Raw genomic sequence first — 19,576 nt, 5'->3', positions numbered from 1 at the left:
TTAAATGCTGAGAATTTTTTGAAATTTTGAAAATGAATTTAAAATCATGAGAAATTTTTTTCTTTGAGAAATTTATTTATCACTTGATAGATAGAACAACTGAATTGTAGATTGAGAAGATAGACCTCCAACTTGCCCTCTACCAGAATTCATCTTTCCTTGAAAAACTTTAAAAGTTTCAACTCCTTAAATGAAAGAGTTTTTCTGCACCCGAAGTCATATCTATAAAACAATTAATTATAACGTCTTAGAAACAAGATATCGTACTTAAAAATTTTTTCATGAGGAATTCCTAAGATGATTGTTACTTGTTGAGTGTTATAGAGTTTGCATTTTACTTCTGTATTCAGAATTATTTGTACCTGGAAAACACAGGAGAGTCAGATCTTCTGAATTCGTGAAGTACCATGCAGTTGTGATGAATATTCCTCCAGACAGTCCATCATTCATGTACAATCTCCCTTCTCTCTCTCAGGAAGAAGACAGAGTAATGAACATGCTCTAGGCAACTTAGGAACAACCGAATCTCTTTGACACAATTACATGAAGGAAGTTTTCAGACTTACTTATTATGTGTTCATCCTTTCAAACAGAAACTCACAACTATAAGGGTGAAAGAAAGAAAAAAATTTTTTTCCGAGTAGTGGGCAAGTTTACCCTGGATAGCTAAGGCAAAACCCGCAAGATTATGAAAATGAATCATAAGAGTCTGTATGTTATTTTTGGATTAGACACTAAGGCTTTTTACCTGTAGAAAACCTCCAGACTTCCATTCATACCATCTATCAAAGGGGAAAGATAATATTTACCATGTACATAATTATTTGCTACAATATTGTGGACATTTGATCATTTACTGTTAATAATAATAATCAGCATTTATATAACTCATTAAAGTTTTCAAAGTGCCTTATAAATATTATCTCATTTTATTATCTCCTCTTAGGAGGTTTCTAATTTTTTTAATATTTTATTTTTTTCCAATTACATGCAAAAAAAAGTGAATTCTAAATTCTCTCCTTTACTCCCTCCCACCCACCCTCATGGAGAATGCAAGCAATTTGATATAGGTTATACACGTGCAACCATGCAAAACATATTTCCACGTTAGCCATGTGATAAAAGAAAACACAGAACAAAAAGTACCTCAATATGAAGAAAGTTAAAAAAAACTGCATTAGTCTGCATTCAGACTCCATTATTTTTTTCTCTAAAGGGGCATAGGATTTTTTATCATGAGTCCTTCAGAATTGTCTTGGATCATTGCATTGCTGAGAAGAGCGAAGTCATTCACAATTCTTCATTATACAATGCGGCTGTTACTGTGGACAATAGTCTCCTGGTTCTGCTCACTTCATTTTGTGTCAATTCATATAAGTCATTCTAGGTTTTCCACCATTTCTTTTAGCACAATAGTATTCCATCACAATCGTTTACTAAAATCTGATCAACCATTCCCCAATTGATGGGCATCCTTTGAATTTCCATTTCTTTGGCACCGCAAAAAAAGAACTGCTATAAATTCTGTACATTTAGGTCCTTTTCCCTTTTTGAAAAAAATCTCTTTGGGATACAAATCTAGTGCTGCTACTGTTGAGTCAAAGTGTATGCACAGTTTTGCAGCCATTTGGGCAGGGTTCCAAATTGCTCTCCAGAATGTTCACAACTCCACCAACAGTGCTCTAGTGTCCCAGTTCTTCCACATCCCTTCCAACATTTGTCATTTTCCTTTTCTGGGAAATTTCTTGCTTAGTCAGTAGATAGGTGTGAGGTGGTACCTAAGTGTTGTTTTAATTTGCTTTTCTTTAATCACTAGTGATTAACAGTGATTTAGAATTTAGACAATTAAGAGTGATTTGGAGAATTTTTTCATATGACTACAGATAGCTTTGATTTTTCATCTGAAAGCTGCCTAGTCGTATCCTTTGCCCATTTATCAATTGGGAAATGACATATACTTTTTTGGGGGGTTTTGGTTTTTGTTTTAAATTAATTAATTTATTTTTAGTTTTCAACATTCATTTCCATAAGATTTTGAGTTTTGAATTTCCTCCCCTCCTTGCCTTCTCTCCTCCCCAAGAAGGCATGCAATCTGATATAGGCTCCACATATGCATTCATGTTAAACATATTTTAACATTAGTTATGTTATAAAGAAGAACTGGATTCAATCAGAGGAACTATGAGAAAGAAGAAACAAAACAACACAAAAAGAGAGCAAATAGTGTGCTTCCATCTGCATTCAGACTCCAAAGTTCTTTCTCTGGATGTGGATGCATTTTCCATTGTGAGTCTTTTGGAGTCATCTTAGATCCTTCCATTGCTGAGAAGAGTTGTCTATTAAAGTCAGTCATTGCACACTGTGACTGTTACTGCGTACAATGTTCTCCTGGTTCTGCTCATTTCACTCAGCATCAGGACATATGAGTCTTTCCAGGTTTTTCTGAAGTCCATCTGCTCATCATTTCTTATAGCACAGTAGTATTCCATTACATTTACATATCACAGCTTGCCCAATCGATGACCCTCCCCTTAATTTCTAGTTCTTGACCACCACAGAAAGAGTTGCCATAAATATTTTTGTACATGTGGGTCCTTTTCTCATTTTTATGATCTCTTTGGAATATAGACCTAGAAGTGGTAGAAAGGGTATGCACAGTTTTATAACACTTTGGGTAGAGTTGCAAATTGCTCTCCAGAATGGTTGGATCAGTTCACAACTCTACCAACAATGCATTGGGGTTCCAATTTTTCCACATCTTCTCCAACATTTATCATTTTCTGTTCTGTCATGTCAACCAGTCTGATAGGTGTGATGTGGTACCTCAGAGTTGTTTATTTTCATTTCTCTAACCAATAGTGATTTAGAGCATTTTTATATGACTATAGATAGCTTTAAATTTTTGATCTGAAAACTGCCTATTCATATTCCTTGATGTGATATGGGGAATGACATATTCTTACAAATTTGACTACTTTCTCTACGTATTTTTAAAAAGGAGGTCTTTATCAGAGACACTGGCTATAAAAATTATTTCCCAGCTTTCTGCTTCTCTTCTAATCTTGGTGTATTGTGAATTGTATTCTTATATATTTGACTCAGTTCTCTAGATATTTGAGAAATGAGACCTTTATCATAGAAACTTGCTGTAAAAATATTTTTTCACAGTTATGATTACTAACTGGATAGTTTCCTCCATCCTATTTCCCTCCCTGCTTAGCCTTTGTTCTCTCCTTTCACCTTGTCCCTCCTCAAAAGTGTCTTGCTTCTGACCACTGCCTCTTCCAATCTGCTCTCTCTTCTATCAGCCCCACCTTCTCTTATCCCCTTTCCCTCCTACTTACTTGTAGGGTAAGATGGATATCCATACCCAACTGAGCGTGTATATTATTCACTCTTTGAACCAATTCTGAAGAGAATAAAGTTCAAGTGTTGTCCATCATCATCCCCATCTTCCCCTCTACCGTAAGAACTCTTTTGCATCTTTTTTATGTGAGATAATTTATCCCATTCTACCTCTTTCTTCCTCCTTCTCCCAATGCATCCCCTCTTACCCCTTAATTTCATTTTTTTTAGATATCATTCCATCATAGTCAACTCACAGTCCATGCCCTCTGTCTATGTACAGTCCTTCTACCTACCCTCATAATGATCAAGTTCTTAGGAGTCACAAGTATCGTCTTCCCATGTAGAAATGTAAATAGTTTAATCTTACTGAATCCCTTACGATTTCTCTTTCCTGTTTACATTTTTATACTTCTCTTGAGTCTTGTATTTGAAAATCAAAATTCATATTCAACTCTGGTCTTTTCATCAGAAATGCTTAGAAGTCCTCAATTTCATTAACTATCCATTTTCCTCCCTGGAGGATGTACTTGGTTTTGTTGGATAAGTGTTTCTTGGTTGTACTCCTAAGCTCCTTTGCTCTACAGATTATCTTATTCCAAACCTTTCAATCCTTTAATGTAGAAGCTGATAAATCTTGTGTTATCTTGGCTGTGGTTCAATGATATGTGAATTGTTTCTTTCTGGCTACTTGTAATATTTTCTCCTTTACCTGGGAATTCTGGAATTTTGTTATAATATCCCTGGCTGGAAGTTTTCATTTTGGGATCTCTTTCAGGAGATGATTGGTATGTTCTTCCAATTTCTTTGTTTACCCTCTGGTTCTAAGATATCAGGACTATTTTCCTTAATAATTTCTTGAAACATCACCTCTAAGTTCTTCTTTTGATTATGGCTTTCAGGTCAGTAATTTGTAAATTATCTCTACATATATTTTCTAGGTCAGTTATTTTTTACAATGAGATATTTCTTATTTTCATCTATTTTTCATTCTTTTGATTTTGCTTTGTAGTTTCTTGATATCTCATGGAGTCATTAGCTTCCACTTACCCAAATCTTATTTTTAAGGAATTATTTTCTTTTTAATTAATTAATTAATTTATTTAACTTTTAACATTCATTTTCACAAAATTTTGGGTTCCAAATTTTCTCCCCATTTGTCCTCTCCCCCCACCCCAAAACACCAAGCATTCTAATTGCCCCTATCACCAATCTGCCCTCTCTTCTATCATCTCTCCCTTCCCTTGTCCCCATCTTCTCTTTTGTCCTGTAGGGCCAGACAACTTTCTATACCCCATTACCTGTATTTCTTATTTCCTAGTTGAATGCAAGAACAATACTCAACAGTTGTTCCTAAAACTTTGAGTTCCAACTTCTCTTCATCTCTCCCTCCCCACCCATTCCCTTTGGAAGGCAGGCAATTCAATATAGGCCATATCTGTGCAGTTTTGCAAATGACTTCCATAATAGTCATGTTGTGTAAGACTAACTATATTTCCCTCCATCCTATCCTGCCCCTATTCTCTCTTTTGATACTGTCCCTCCCCAAGAGTGCTGACTTCAAATTGCTCCCTCCTCCCACTGACCTCCCTTCCTTCATCCCCCCCTACCCTGCTTATCCCCTTCTCCCCCACTCTCCTGTATTGTAAGATACCAAAATGAGTGTGCATTTTATTCCTTCCTTTAGTGGAATGTGATGAGAGCAAACTTCATGTTTTTCTCTCACCTCCCCTCTTTTTCCCTCCACTAAAAAGTCTTTTGCTTGCCTCTTTTATGAGAGATAATTTGCCCCATTCCATTTCTCCCTTTCTCCTCCCAGTATATTTCTCTCACTGCTTGATTTCATTTTTTTAAGATATGATCCCATTCTATTCAATTCACTCTGTGCTCTCTGTCTCTGTGTGTGCATGCGTGCATGTGTGTGTGTATGTGTGTGTGTGTGTGTGTGTGTGTGTGTGTGTAATCCCACCAACTACCCAGATACTGAAAAGTTTCAAGAGTTACAAATATTGTCTTTCCATGTAGGAATGTAAACAGTTCAACTTTAGTAAGTCACTTATGACTTCTCTTTGCTGTTTACCTTTTCATGCTTCTCTTCATTCCTGTGTTTGAAAGTCAAATTTTCTTTTCAGCTCTGGTCTTTTCATCAAGAATGCTTGAAAGTCCACTATTTCATTGAAAGACCATTTTTTCCCCTGAAGTATTATACTCAGTTTTGCTGGGTAGGTGATTTTTGGTTTTAGTCCTAGTTCCTTTGACTTCTGGAATCTCCTATTCCATGCCCTTTGATCCCTTAATGTAGAAGCTGCTAGATCTTGTGTTATCCTGATTGTATTCCCACAATACTTGAATTGTTTCTTTCTAGCTGCTTGCAATATTTTCTCCTTGACCAGGGAACTCTGGAATTTGGCCACAGTGTTCCTAGGAGTTTCTCTTTTTGGATCTCTTTCAGGCGGTGTTCTGTGGATTCCTTGAATACTGATTTTGCCCTCTGGTTCTAGAATATCAGGGCAGTTTTCCTTGACAATTTCATGAAAGATGATGTCTAGGCTCTTTTTTTGATCCTGGCTTTCAGGTAGTCCCATAATTTTTAAATTGTCTCTCCTGGATCTATTTTCCAGGTCAGTTGTTTTTCCAATGAGACATTTCACATTCTCTTCCATTTTTTCATTCTTTTGGTTTTGTTTTGTGATTTCTTGGTTTCTTATAAAGTCATTAACCTCCATCTGTTCCATTTTAATTTTGAAAGAACTCTTTTCTTCAGTGAGCTTTTGAACCTCCTTTTCCATTTGGCTAATTCTGCTTTTGAAAGCATTCTTCTCCTCATTGGCTTTTTGAACCTCTTTTGCCAATTGAGTTAGCCTATTTTTCAAGGTGTTATTTTCTTCAGCATTTTTTTGGGATCTCCTTTAGCAAGCTGTTGACCTGCTTTTCATGCTTTTCTTGCATCTCTCTCATTTCTCTTCCCAGTTTTTCCTCCACCTCTCTAACTTGATTTTCAAAATCCTTTTTGAGCTCTTCCATGGCCTGAGCCCATTGAATATTTATTTTGCTGGTTTGGGATACAGAAGCCTTGATTTCTATGTCTTTCCCTGATGGTAAGCATTATTCTTCCTCATGTGAAAGGAAGGGAGGAGATATCTGTTCACCAAGAAAGTAATCTTCTATAGTCTTATTTTTTTTCCCTTTTCTGGGCATTTTCCCAGCCAGTTACTTAACTTCTGAGTGTCCTCTCCACACTCACCTTGCCTCCAGATCCACCCAGCCAGAGCTTGGGGTCTGAGATTCAAATGCTGCTTCCCAGCCTCAGGGCTTTGGGCGGGGGTGGGACTGCTGTTCAGTGTGAGATTAAGTTCAGGTGCTCAGGTGGGGACAGGGCCACCACATAGGGCTCAGTTCCCTCAGGGGGTTTATGCTGAGATCTTCAACAATGGACCTGAGCTCCTGCCTGCTTTGGGAGCCCTTGTCCACTGCTGCCTCCACTGCTGCCTCTGGAGGGGGCCTGAGTTATGGGAACACCCCACTCCCCTCTTGGCCACCGAAAAAGACTCTCTCACTGACTTTTGTCACCTGTGGGTGGAGGGACCTGTGAGGCTGCTGGAGATTCTCTCCTTGAAGCCTGCTCAGATCTGCTCCTCTCGGTGCGTGAGCGGCCAAGGCAGGGCTGGGCTCTGCTCTGGGTCCAGTGTGCAATGGACGTTTTGGGTCAGTTTTTCAGGTCTCTCTGGAACAGAAATCTCCTCCACTCCATTGTTCTGTGGCTTCTGCTGCTCCAGAATTTGTTAGGAGTTCTTCTTTACAGGTAATTTATGGGCTGTGGGTTTGGAGCTAGCAAATGTGAGTCTTTCTACTCCGCCATCTTGGCTCCTCCCCCGAATTATTTTCTTAATTGAGCTTTTGTACTTCTTTTTCCATTTGGTCAATTTTGCTTTTTAAGAAGTTTTTCTCTTCAGTGAATAGCCTTCTTAGCTGTTTGGAAGTCAGCTGGCAGGAAGTTCCTAACCAATCTAAACAACAGAACAAAGGTTAGTAATGGCTCTTTGACTGGGCTGAATAAGTGACTTTCTCATGCTTCTTGATTCAAAATTACCTGTCCCAGAAAATAGGGTGCCACCCACAATGACCACAAAACCTGGCATAGAGCTTAGAATAAAGAAAGAAGGATTTTACATTTTACATTTTACAGAGAGGGTACTAGGAAGACTCAAAAACATGCTTAGATTCTGGGTGTGTTGGCATACCGGAGCAGGACACAGAAACTTAGCAAGAAGGAAGGAATTACATAAGACCTGATTAGATAGGAAGTAGTAGGGAGGATGAAGGGCAGATGCATACAAAGATTCTGCTCTTTCATTTGCCCCTTTCCCCTTTTGTCCTTCTTTCTTTCCTTCCTTCCTTCCTTCCCTTTTGTCCTTCTGTCTTTTATTCCCCTCTGAGTAAGATCTCATTCTCCTTTTCCTTCTCCCCCTTTGCTTGGTTTTGAGTTGATGCTGACTATCTTTAAAAAAATAAAGTTTCATCATGTACCAGGGGAGGTAGATAAGGTCTACTCCATTTTTCAGATGATGTGTGTGTGTGTGTGTGTGTGTGTGTGTTTAGAATAACTGGTAAGAATTATGTTCTTATGAAGAGTCCAAAAGCAACCACAGCAAGAGTTCTTATATCCTCTCCCTTCCCTTGTTGGAAAGTCATGTCTGTCTGATAGAACAACTTACAATAGAGTTGCTGACTGGAAAGAGGAATTGGTGGCGTGGTCAAATGTGCAAATAGCATTGACTCTAGAATGAGAAGGCCTAGGTTCAAATCCTATTCCTGAGGTCCCTTCTACATCTAGAGTCATGATCCCCATAACCTCTTCTTAGATAAAAGGAATCATCTCATAGTATCTATAATTTCAATACAAATATTTATGTACCGCAGCAAAATATTTGGCACACAGATATTCATTCAGTAAATATGCATGTGACACAGTTACTTTGTGCATCTATATTATGTTACATACTAGGGAAGATACAAAAACAAATAAGGTTTGGTCCCTGTCCTAAAAGAGTTTACAATTACAATACAAGGATAATTTATGTAACTCAAACTATCAGTCAAAGGTTCAAACTAGTAACATGGGCCCCCTCTAAATCTGCACAAAGCTCTGAGACTCCTTTCTATTTCCCTGGTGTGATAGGATACTCTGGATCAACATTTATTCAAATCTTCAGTCTTAATTCCCCACCTCTGTACCTGACTATTCCACATGATTGTGAAATTGGGGCAAAAGATATTTAAGCTAAATACAAAACATGAATTTAAATGATCAAAGTTGGATTCATAGAAGAGCTGAAAAACTGTTCCTATTTCTCTTCTTTGCAGATGTCTAGGATTATAGGTATGAGATATACTCTCAGATTTGGCCAGTACATTGAATGATTTTGCTGAACTGATTTTTTTTTCACCATTTTGTCCATGTAAAGGATGGGTCTCTATTTAGCAAGGAAAGAGGGATAGAGTCAGAAATGAATGTGATATGTAAAAGATATCAGTAAACTTTTGAAAATCAAGTAGGAAGCAAATAACAACAAATTTAACCAATAACCATCCTCCAATTAATATCTCTGTCTCCAGCATTCTCCAACTCAGGCATTCTAGGAACATAGATTTCATCCACAAATATATGCCTCTACAAAAGTAACTTTACCCTTCATTTTCTTAACGTAGTTCAAGTGTCTTCTGTGCATGGGAGGTAGCTCTAGGAGGATGGTGTTAAGACTAGAAGGGACCATAGAAGTCATCTCCTCTACCTCCTTCATTCAATAGTCATTTATTAAGTACCTACTGCATGCCAGGCACTGTGCTAAACACTGACGATGCAAAAAGAGGCAAAAGACAGTCCCTGCCCTCAAGGAACTCCTCTAATGGATGGGACCGTGTACAAACAAATATAAAGATGTGTGGTGTGTGTGTGTGTGTGTGTGTGTGTGTGTGTGTGTGTGTGATAAATAGGAAATAATTAACTGAGGGAAGATCAATGGAATTAAGGGAGATTGGGGAAGACTTCTTGTGGAAGGTGAGATTTTAGTTGGGACTTAAAGGAAGCCAAGGAGGTCAGTAGTTGGAGTGGATGATGGAGAATATTCCAGGCATGGAAGAAAGTCAGAGAAAATGCTAGGAGCCAAGATACTGAGTGTCTTGTTCATGGAATAACCATAAAGCTAGGGTCACTGGATCAAAAGGCAATGCAGGAGTTCAAAAAGGTAGGAGGCAGTTAGAGTATAAAGGGCTTCAGTGTTGAACTGGAGACTATAGGGAGCCACTAGGGTTTACTGAGTAGAAAAGTAGCATGATTGGACCTGAGCATTAGGAAAATCATCTTAGTGGTTAAATGGAGGATGGATTGGAATGGAGAGAGAGTAAGACATCCAACCCACTAGCAGGTTAGTGAAATAATCCAAGAATGAGGTGATGAGGACCTGCACTATATGATTTGCCTCAGGTCACCCAACAAGAAACCACAAAGCTAGGAATCAAACCCAGTCACTCTGATCCCCAAATCCAACACTATCATTTTCCCTTTTCGTAGATTTAAAAGTAGATTTTAAAAGTATTTCTCCAATTTGAGTATTTTTGTGAATTGTTCTGGGAAAATCTAAATTTTCATATGACAAGCACTGAGTGATGTTTATTATTTACCCAAGACCCCTCACCAATCAACAGGTATGTTCTAAGAATCTCTTATAGACGTGGCCTTTATGTTATGGGGAATATAGTAGAAGTTTATTCTCAAGGAGTTTACAATCTAATTAGGGACTTCAAATTAGCATATAATATCATGGAAAAACAATAGCATTTGCAATTAATAGCTCAACTGGATGGCACAGATTCTAGACCCTGCAGAATTTCATGAGAGGGCAAGAGCAGTGAGGGCTGGAATAATCAAGGAGGACTTTATTAGTTCTATGGGATTTGAATTTTGAAGGACTAGGATTTGGATGGTAAGCAGTGGACAGAGCGCTGGGCCTGGGCTCAGGAAGACTCATGTTCCTGAGTTCAAATCTAGCCTCAGACATTCACTAGCTGTGTGACCCGGGGCATGTCATTTAACCTTGTTTGCCTCAGTTTCCTCATCTGTAAAATGAACTGGAGAAGAAAATGACAAGCCATGCCAGTATCTTTGCCAAGAAATGGGGTCACAAAGAGTCAGACACAACTGAAAAACAACTCAACAACTACCACAAAAAGCATTGAAATGAAGTGTGAAAGTGTGAGGTAAGGATGGGGAGGAGGTGAGGGGTGGGAGAGGTTTGGGGGAAGGAAGAGGGAACCCAGCCAGTGAGGGCACTGTTCTCTGGAGTCATTATCTATGGGGTTACTCATGACATGAGAACTAAGCTCTCATTGGTCAATCCTATCCTGCCACCTCTTCCCCTACCTTTTACATAGGAGAGACAGATGAAGACCTGAAGGAAAGAGTGAGTATGGAGAACTTGTTGGACACTAGAGAAGACTAAAGGGACAGGCACTGAACTGGGAAACTGAAGGAGTCTACTACCTGATGGGGATGAAATGTTTATCCTTCTGTGTTCCTTGATGTCCCCCATTTGCTCTTTCTCCCAGTTCTCATATTCACTTTCTCTCTGTATATATCTACCTGTGTCCTCTACACTCTCACCCCTGAGTTTTTGGTAGCTGTGTGGCTCCTCCATCATTCCTTCAGTTTGAGACAAGTCACCTGAGAGCACCCTGAGTATTTTGTTCTCCATAAATATGAAACAATACGTTTTTCTTTCTTCATTCCCTCTGGCCTCCATGCTCTGTGGTTTCTGCTCTTTCCTGTACCTGAACCTGAACCCCTTCAGCATATCTCAAGCACTTCCTGCTGTGGGTTCTTATTCTACACTGTGTCGACTCCCCAGTCATTCATTCCTTCTGTCATCTCATCTGTTGTAGGTTGGAACAACTTGGCCCTTGGCACTTTCTAGCTCACAACTGAACCTAAAGATTTCTTGCTTCTCCCTTGCCTTAGTTTGGAATTTTGACTTGGGCTGGACCTTTCAAATGAACACGTTTTTCTTTTACCAGTACTCTAACAGATATGAACCCTTAGAGGAAATCAAAATTTTGCTTTGGTTTTTTTTTGGGAGGAATAAAAAAGATGAAACTCAGAGGAGAAAGAAATACGAATGGAACCGACCCTTAGAACGTCAACAAACCAGAAATTCAATACGTTTTCAGGCCTTTGCGAAAAATTAAAACAAAAAAAAAAATGTCTCCCACTGCTTCGACATCTCAATTCTGTTGACACACACCCCCCATTCACTTGAAAAACAAATGGAAAAAGCACTATGTTGATGACAGTCACTGGAGAGTCAGAATATGTCCCTATACAGAGAAGACACATCTCCTTTCACAAAAGGCCAAACTCCCTCTTGACTGACAAGCTCTTTAAAAAACAAAAACCGCAAGTAAACACAGAGTTCTGGGTATAGGAGAGTGTGAGTGTAAATAGGAATTAAGTCTTGAACAGGGGTCTGGAGTTGATTTGGGGGATTATGAATTGTTTTAAGTGTTTTGAGAAATGCTTGGGGATTTGGTGGATATTTGAGAATTAGAAGTTTTATTTGAGGGACATTTAGGGATTAAGGACTGTGTATTTGGGAAACATTTACGGCCAGGGCTCTACCCTCAGCTACTTTCACAAGTCTCCCAAGGCTCTCTGGAAATCAAGGAAGTTCAACATTTTTTAAAGTAAAATTTTGCCCTTGAGATTCCAAAGTGATGTGAGTGAGTGAGTGTGGATATGTATGTGTGTGATGGAGAAATGAAAAGAGAAATGATTGCAAAAAGAGAAGAAAGAAGAAAAAGAGAGAGAGAGAAAAAGAGAGAGAGAGAGAGAGAGAGAGAGAGAGAGAATGTGTTTAAATTGTGAGCCTGGTGTAAATTCAGTTCTTGTGGATTACATAGGATAATGGGCATTAAGCACACATCAGTTACCACCACTGACTAGTTTGTGCCAGTTCTGTTCCATGCAAAGTACTTTCTCATTTAATTCTCATGATAACCATGGGAGACTTCAAGCTTCAGTCTTTGGATTCTCAATGTCCCTAAGTGACGCACCCTTTAGCATATGGGAGTACCTACTTCAATGTTTTTTAGATTAAAATAAATCCCTTAATTAAAACAATATGGGCGTAATAATAGCTCATTTTTTACAAAGCGCTTTACATATGTTGCCTCATCCAATCTTCACAACAAATCTGTGATTAAGTAACGTTATTATTCTCATTTTACAGAATAGGGAAACTGAGGCTCGGAGATGAAGTGACTTGTCCGAAGTTGAACAACTCTCTTGAATCCAGGTCTTATAACCCCAAATCCAGGATTTTTTATACTGTCCCACAATGGTCCTCAGTCTGTCTTGGTGAGAACCTATCATGCCATTTAACATGGTATCTCTTTGTGAGATGCAGCATGGCACCATGGAAAAGACCTTTGTCCTGTAGTCCAATAGGTTTAAGTTCAAGACCTAGTTTTAAAACTTATTAGTTATATGATACTAAAACAAAACATTCCATAACTCTCTATCTCACTTGCATCACTTATAAAATAGACATAATACTACTTGTACAACCTACTCTATGGAGCTGTTGTGAAGAAAGAGCTTTGTAAATGTAACAGTGCTTTAGAAATGTGAGTAATTCTTACAAATGGCTCATATAAGACATGGATGAAATTGTTCCAGTAGGCAGATATGATTTGGGGGGGAAGTTTAGGGCTTTATTTGCAGACCTTAAAGTACCATTCCTTCTGGAATCTCTGCCTACTAACCACATTGGTTTGCCCTTTCTCCCTTCCCACAAACCCTAACCTCCATCCCAGTAAAGCTTAAGGATACTCTAGTATGAACTGGCTGGTCTTGCTGGAGATGACGCAGGCCCATTATCAAAGACACGATGAGGATGTCATTTGAGAAACCATCAGAATGCAATCTAATGACCTCAGATTTTAGAAATATATGTAAAAAGGTCAGTTGGAGCACATAAAAACAGAAAACCAAAGGAGGACTGTGGACTTATAAGAGTAATGTCACGAAATACAAGTTGAGGCTTATGAAAAATGCCAATGATGACAAAAAGGGATTTTATTTTTCATTTATGTTCAGGACAAGTGACAAGGAGGCAGTGTGATGAAATTAGAAAGACTTCTGGATTAAGATTTCTAGAACTTAAAAAATAAGATTTCCAGAACCTGTTTCAAATCTTAGGTAATATACCTGGTTGACTGTGAACAAGTCATTTTAGACTCTGAATCTTTTTTTTAATCTGTAAACTGAGGGGATTGGCTTAAATGACCTCCAAGATCACTTGCAGCTCTAAATCTGTGATGCCATGTGAAATATGTTTTAGTATGGAGAGCAAGGACACAGCTGCACCTTCAGAAAAGACAAAGATGGATGACCCTGTACAGCAACTCGCCGACAAGGCTAATTGCAAGTTCTGAGACTGAGCCCCAGAGAATAGCGTCAGGTCTCAGTGCTTCACATAGTACCTGACACATGCTAAGCACTTAATATATGCTTGTTGACTGACTGATTGACTCCCACTGCTTCTACTGCTCTCGAGAGAGAGTATCTCACTCAAACCCAGCTTAACCTGAATGTCAACCCTTACTTAAACCTAACTTCTGGGGAGTTCAGGCTTCCCCAGAAACTACTGGCCCAGTTGTGTGGTCAAATGCCCTCCACTCCTAACTGGACAAAACCACAGCGTTATTATTTGTTATGGATGCTAAAAGCTTTACTAGAGAATTTAGGGAAAATTAAAATACAATAAAGAAAAATGATAAAGATATAAGGAGAATAACATATACTTTAATAAATAATAAAGAGAAAGAAATTAGATTTTGTATAATAAATATACCTTATAAAAAGAAAATATTATAACAAATAATAAAGAGAATAAAGAGAAAAAAATTATAAACCTTTCATATCTATGCGCAGTTAACCTTGCTTGATTGTGCCTGGGAAATTCTATTCTGGCTTCTTCAATCTATTAAGTCTATTAAATGTATTTAAGTCAGTAGCCTATTAGCTATTTCACGTTTTGGTGAAATGTATCTTCTTCATCTTCTCAGTCTAACTGACCACCTAGGCTTAACTGAAGCCAAGTTTGTTTTGTTTTTAATGGCTGCACCAACTTTTAGCCTTTCCATTCCAGCCCTTAGGATCAAGTCTCTTTCTTTTTTGTTTTAAAATCTGGTGCCTCCTCTTGGACCTCCCACTAAAGAAATGAGATTAATGGTCCGTCATATATAGGACCCAGCTCCCAGAATAAAAAAGGAGGAGTGGCATAGATCAAAAAAATAAGGGAAAGTAGCAGATTAAAAGGAAGAGGAGGAAGAAAGAAATGGAGTCTTTGAGAAAGTCAAAATAAATGTTACAAATCAATGAAATATTATTTATAGGAAGGACTGTTTGCTTTTATTTACACAAAATTCTAAAAGCCTGAAATGTTGTTTCTAAACTTACAGCAAACGTTTGTTGTCGAGTCATTTTTCAGTTGTGTACAACCCTTCACAACCCCATTTAGGGTTTTTGGCACATGCTGGAGTGGTTTGCCATTTCCTTTTGTAATTCATTTTATAGATGAGGAAACTGGGGCAAACAGGGTGAAGTGACCTGCCTAGGGTCACACAGCTAGTTAAGTGTCTGAGGCTAGATTTGTACTCTAATCTACCTGACCCTAGGTCTGGTGTTCTGTCTACTGTGCCACTTACTATCTGGGACTTGCATGCAAATCCATAGAAATTGTTGCTGTAATGATACCTACCAATGAGTGCCCTTCCTCCCATAGACCAGTGAGTTCTAGTACTGCCACAGGGAGAGCTCTATCAGGGAGCATTTAGGGTTTATTCTTCTCTAGTTCTTCTGTCTGCTTCTCCTTGTTCTCCATTCCTTGTCACTGTCCTCCCTGGCTCTCCTATCTGATATTCTCCTTAGCTCCTAGTGGCCCCTCAGCTTCCAAAAGATGCTGCTTATTCTCATCCCTGGAGGACCAGGTCTCTAATAAATGGCCCCTAATAATAGTGAACATGTTAGCTCTTAAAGTTTTGCAAAGCACTTTACACGTATGATCTCATTTAATCCTCACAACAACGCTACGAGGCAAGTGTTATTATTATCCCCATCTTACAGATGGGGAAACTGAGACTAAAAGAGGATAGGTGACTTGCCTAGGGTCACACACCTAGTAAAGTGTCTGAGGGAGGATTCAAATTTATCTTCTGGACTCCAAGTTCAGGACTCCAAGTTCACCTAGCCGCCACAAATGGGGAAAACCTCTAGGTGTATTAACAGCTCCAAAACACCCCTCTATTATGTTTAACCTTTCGTTTGCAAAGTCCTCCCACTCTTGCCCTCAGCACGAGTTTTCTCTGGCCTCTAGAGACAATACTTCCTTACTCTGCCTAAGTAGGTGTCTGCCCTGTAGGCTCATGGTAGCTCCCTAATATTCGCCCTCTTTCTCCCCCAAATCCCTCTGTAAGGGTATGTCTCCCACTTCCTATGGTGTCTAAAGGCTCAGAGGGAACATATTTCTCCCTCTTTCACTGTCCCTTAGCCCCCTGTCTTCTCCCAAGGAAGTGGGCTAGGCTAATCAAACTACAGTGAAGCCTCTGGGAAAGAGAGGGAGGATAGGTCAGCTCTTTTAGGTCTGAAGAAGAAGTAAGATCTTCTCTTACGAAAAGTGAGTGAAAAGGATTGCTATGATTTATAGCAATGTTTAAGACAAATAAGACACCCTGAAACGAAAAATGAAGAATGCCTTGCCTGCTCATGGTAAGCGAATAACTGAAATGGGTTTCTCCAAAGCTGCGAAACCTGGCAGAGATTCCTGAAGGATGAGCAAATTCCTGTTGGAACAGGAAGCAGTTTAAAATATAAGAAGAATAACAGTCAAGGGAGTGCAGCAGAGAGTGGAGAACATAGATTTTGAAGAATAATACGAGAAAGTTATCAAGGGAAGGAGTAAAGCCCAAGGGTCGAAAGGACAAAGGAGACAGTCCCAGCTGAAGAAACATTGCTGCAGAACACGGAGAGGACACAAGTAAAGAAACCGGAGAAAATGAGGAAAATTAAAGAATACAAAGTGGACACACAATTGTACAAAATATACAAAGAATTAAAAAAAAGTCCATATGAACAAGGCCAAAGAGATGAGGGAAAAGAAGGTCAAGCAAGAATCCAAGCTTTATTCTCCGATAGTGAAAGAAGGAAAGAGAGGGTGAGGGTGGGCTTTAAGGATAGAAGAAATAAAGCTGGAAGATGAGAAACCAAGGCAACGGACTAGTTCTTTATGGAACTGTTTCTAGAATAAAAAGAGGTTCAGATAGAACATTGAAAGGATGGAGGCTGAAATGAAAGGGTGGGAAAACAAGTGATATGATAACTTTATTATATATTATGGATTTGCAGTTTTGTGTGCAATCATCTTTTTATTGTACTATGTGATGGAATTCTTGTTTTATTCGATAAATTAAAAATAATTTTTTAGCAAGTATGCTCCATAGCTCCAGAGAGGAGCATCGTAACCAAGTTGCTGAAGACGACCCACACTCCTGGGCCCAGTGGCTCCACCACATTATTCCACAAGACTTTGAAGCAGACCAGCACAACTTGGCAGTAGGTAGGGGCCAAAATTAAAATAGGCAAAGCATCTTCTGGCTGCAGAGACAGACTGGCGGTGGTTGGTTGCCACAGGTCACGTGACAAACAGGAGAATGCGCAGAGGCAACCCTACATTTTTCATGGGCCACCCACAAGCCATATGCTGTGCAAACCTGCTTGGGAGTTAGGACCATCCAGGGAAATACTTGGGTGATCTTTTCAACAGCACCTGGAAAAGCAACAAAATGACCAGTAGACTAAAACAAGGAATATTAACAATGATACTTTAGTAACAAGAGAAGGGGGTTATTAGAGATTGGACTGTGCTGTGATCACTAAACCCTGGTTACAGGATTTTTCTGGAATTTTGCCATAAAGGTTTCTGACAAGGCTGTAAAGCTTGATTCACCTACCCTACTTCTAAAAATTGTACAGAAATGCCACAAAGAAGTAGAAAACAGCTGTTCGGCTAATTTTTTAAAAAATACCCCAAAACAAAACCATGGAACGTGCCAAACAAAAGAGAGGGGTGATTAGGATGTTTGTTAATGCCTAGATTAAGAAACAGGGTTTTTGATCCTCGATTTTTCTTAGACTGTGCAAAAATGTAAACCATGCAAATTTAGAGAGAAACTGTTGAAATACAAGGGTTTGATAGAATAACACAACTGTTGTCCACAGATGAGGACAGGAAGAAATGAAAATGGTGATCCTTCACTCAATATGTAGTCTGTATTACCCTCTAAGAACTAAGATGCAAGGGTATTCTGATCACTGTTTAACAGCCAGTTCTCTAAAGAAGAAGAAAAAACATGGATGTTTGACAGAAGTTTAAGTTTAACTTGCATTCTTAACATTTTCCCATCACTTTCATAAGTGTGGACAGTAAATAAAACAGTAAATCAAACCTTGATTTTGGTGTGTGCTAATTTCCAAGCCGTTAAATGTTCACTGAAAATTTAGCAATCGGCTCTCCTGGGCCTGTTTAAGCTGGTTCCAGCACACCCCTGATATCTTATGCAGATGCCAGCCTTCTGGCCATACCTGAAGAAATTGCCAGGTTCAATGGGAGGGACTCGGGATCTAGAATCTGAGGATCTGGCTCGGATTCTCCTTACCTGTGTGAACTTGGATAAGTCTCTGGGCCTCAGTTTCTTTATCCATCAATTGAGGGATTGAACTTTAGGGCTTCTGAGGTCCCTTCCAGCTCAAAATCTATGATTCCATTATCTTAAAATAGGTAAAGAATCTACTAGAGAAGCCAGACCTAGAGTCAACAAAACAAAGTGCAAAGCCATAAATGTAGGAGGAGAGAAAGCATGATAGGTTTGAAGGTCTGAGAGTAAAAGATGAGGCAGTGAGAATTCTTGGTGTGCCCTTTGGGGCTCATGCACACAGTGGGCCCCAAATTCATGTTTGCTGAAAGGAATCATTGGACATGCTGAGCTTAACTGAATTATTAATTTATTAGGAATAATATACAAGTTGTATAATATAAGTATATAATATCAATACATTGGATATTAGTTTATAATATATATATAAATTGGGAATAATAAATAAAGTAGGAAGTGAAAATAAAGTAGAAATTTGTAAGGAAATGAGGTTAGAAAACAGGATAAAGCAAATTGAATATTTTCTGCTCAGGAAACTAAGAAGTAATTTTAGAAATTTCCAGAGACAATAGTCCTTGTATATTGGTTACGTCTGACTCCAAGCAAGAAGCTGTATAGTTCCACCAACTTGCACATTCCTTACGGAACAAGGGAATGTCAGGGTCCAGGAGGCAGGAAAGCCAGGCATCGGCCATGTAAAATCGTTTAACAGGTTGCTGCTTTTGTGGTTCAGCTTGTAGAAGACTGAAACCATTCAGGGATAAATTCAGATGCCATCTGCCCATGCTGAAGGGGCAACAGAGAATATGTGTTCTGAAGATTAGACTTTTTGGAAACAGGAAGGACCATGGCAAATAAATAAACCAACGAATGAATAGAAAGCCAAAATTGAGGGAATAAGGTGGTGAACTTGGAGTCTGATGACCTGTATTCAAATCTCATTTCTGAAACTTACCTTGGGGCAAGTCCTTTAACTCTCTGAACCTGAGATTCCTCACCTGTAGAATGAAGAGACAGGATAAGAAGATCTCTAAGTCCAAATACTTGCACGATGCCTGGCACATAGTAAGCGCCATATAAATTCACATAACTTTCCCCTTTTCTTCTCCCTTTCATCTTTAAATCTGCAGTCTAATTGTAGTGCCCTCCTCTGGGTTCACTCTACCAAATCACAGGAACACAGGTCAGCTTTCTAGAGGGCAATTGACTACTTTTCTCCTCTGGGTAATAGATATAACCCTGAGGGTCTTTGGTTCCTAGCACTCTGGCAGTTGAACCTCCACTGATAATCAGCCAGTAGCCTCAATTAACTTCTAAAAAGGAGGGGGATATTTACTAAAGTGGCATACTGAAAGGTTACCAAAAAGTTTAAAATCTGAGTTCACTCTCTCCAGTGACTTTGTAAAGAAAGGGGAAGGGAGAAAAAGGAATAACCAGTTATGAAGCACCTACTATGTGTCAGGTA

The sequence above is a fragment of the Notamacropus eugenii genome, chromosome 4 (genome assembly GCF_028372415.1).
Source record: "Notamacropus eugenii isolate mMacEug1 chromosome 4, mMacEug1.pri_v2, whole genome shotgun sequence".
NCBI lineage: Eukaryota > Metazoa > Chordata > Mammalia > Diprotodontia > Macropodidae > Notamacropus > Notamacropus eugenii.
Note: the sequence above shows the minus strand (reverse complement) of the source record.